This window comes from Notamacropus eugenii, chromosome 7 (genome assembly GCF_028372415.1).
Source record: "Notamacropus eugenii isolate mMacEug1 chromosome 7, mMacEug1.pri_v2, whole genome shotgun sequence".
NCBI classification, from domain to species: Eukaryota; Metazoa; Chordata; class Mammalia; order Diprotodontia; family Macropodidae; genus Notamacropus; species Notamacropus eugenii.
The window spans coordinates 27595869-27598043 of record NC_092878.1 but is presented as its reverse complement, the minus strand read 5'-3'; positions in this window follow the sequence as shown (position 1 = coordinate 27598043).

The following is a 2175-nucleotide window of genomic DNA, read 5'->3' as shown; positions in this document are numbered from 1 at the left end:
TCCGTATGTGATGGACCCATTTGGCAATCTAGTGAAGTCATAAGTGCCAAGGGAAATGCTAAATTTCAGTAAGAGGTTAGTGAAGATAAAGATGTAATTTTTATCCCTTCCAAGTTCATGGATCCCCTGAAATCTAACCATTGACGACCTTGGGGACTAAGAACTCTGGTTCAAGATTCACACTCCAACTTGCTATACAAATATCTACCTGTATGTTTGTTGTTAAATAATTTTTAAGTCATGTCTGATTCTCCATGACCTCATCTGGATTTTCTTGGCAGAGTTACGAGAGTGGTTTGCCATTTCCTTCTCCAGCTCATTTCACAGATTAGGAAACTGAGGCAAATAGGGTTAAGTTGCCATTTTCTTCTCCAGTTCATTTTACAGATGAGAAAACTAAGATAAACAGGGTCAAGCTAAAAAAAAATCTAAAATTGAATTAACATTCCCACCTGAAACCTGACTGCCCTATCTCTATCTTTGTTGCAGCCTTAGGGTCATCTCAGTCTTCTCATTTTCATTCATCCCACAATATCTCTCATACTTCAGGACCTTAGCACTTATCACGTTCAGCTATTGCAGTAGCCTCCTAACTGATGTCCCCATCTACAGTCTTTCCCCTCCATTCCATCTTATTATCCATTACTAGGTTAAAATTTCTTTAATGCTCTGGTGTGAATGCATTTGAATCACTGCTCAGAAAGTTTTGGTTACCCCTCAGTTGGACAGAATAAGGTCCAAACTCCTTAATTTGGCATTCAAAGTCCTTATAAAGGTTTGTTGAATGATTGAATTCTATGATTCTTAGGGTAAGGGATGAGAGTCTGCAAGTGGGAATGGGGTATCAGTCTCTAAGCCCTTTCTGAAGTTTATTTCTCTTGTAGATGGGGTAGGGGTAGGGAGGATGTAAAGGGAGGAAGGAAAGAAGCATTTACTAAGTGCCTACTATGTTTCAGGCACTATGCTAAGCACTTTACAAGCATTATCTCATTTGACTTTCACAACAGTCCTGTGAAGTAGTTGCTATTATTATCCCCATTTTACAGATGAGGAAACTGAGGCAGACAGAAGTTAAGTGACTTGTCCAGGATTGCAGAGTTAGTAAATGTCTGGGACTGGATTTGAATTCAGGTCCTGATTCTAGACCCAAGGCTCTACTGATTTTGCCACCTAGCCCACCTAAGTTGTGTGGGTGATGGAGAGGAGGCAACTGAAGAGATGAATATCTTCTCCAAAGCCACCAGAAAGCAGGCATAGCCCAAGTACAGCTGGACTCCATACTCCTGGCAGGCCGCACACTTTCAGCTACTCCCCAGCCTTGGATCATTCCAGGAATGTGATTCTAGTTCTGGCTTGGAAAAAGATATAACTGATTACCCTGCAGCAAGGCTTTGCGAGGGAGAGAAGGAAAGGTGCAAACTAACCCAGAAGGCTGAAGGAAACCTTCTGCTCCCTACTGTAAAAAACAGAATTTTTAAAACGGAAGTAAACTTTCCTTGCTTGTGTGATGCCTGACACTGACCTATTTCCTTCACTGATGCAGGACATCCCTTGTGTCAGGGATCTAGGATAATCTATTGATCCAAGGCAACTGTGTTCTCTGGGAAAAGTTCGAGGAGTTTCCAGGATTAGACCACTCAAGACCCTTCTAAACTCTAAATGTGCCTGCTATGGTGCTATTAACTTTGTAGGCCCTAAGTGATATTTCTATAGCCTGGCTGGTAGTTCCCTCCTCTGCTCCCACTCTTTAGTCCAAGTTCAAGGCCATGTTCAAGTTCATATACATGTACATGATCAAACCAGCCCTCCTTTGGGAGGTCAGGTCATTTAGTACATCTCTACAAAGAGACATGAGGCTTGGAAAGTGGTGTGAGGAAAGTGAGGAAAGATGCTGATACTGACTTGAGTCAAAGAGCTTGGACACAGGGACAAGGAGTCTGGCATCCTGCCTGATGTTGTTAACCTGGGACCTCTGAATTTTACATATATACACACATATATGTGTATGTATATATTATATATACACACATATATATACATGTGTATATACATGTATGTATGTATGTATCTATAACTGTATTTTGATATCATTGGTTTCCCTTGTACTTCTACATGTTTCATTTTATGCATTTAAAAACCTTCTGAGGAGGAGGTACATAGGCTTTTCCTGACTTC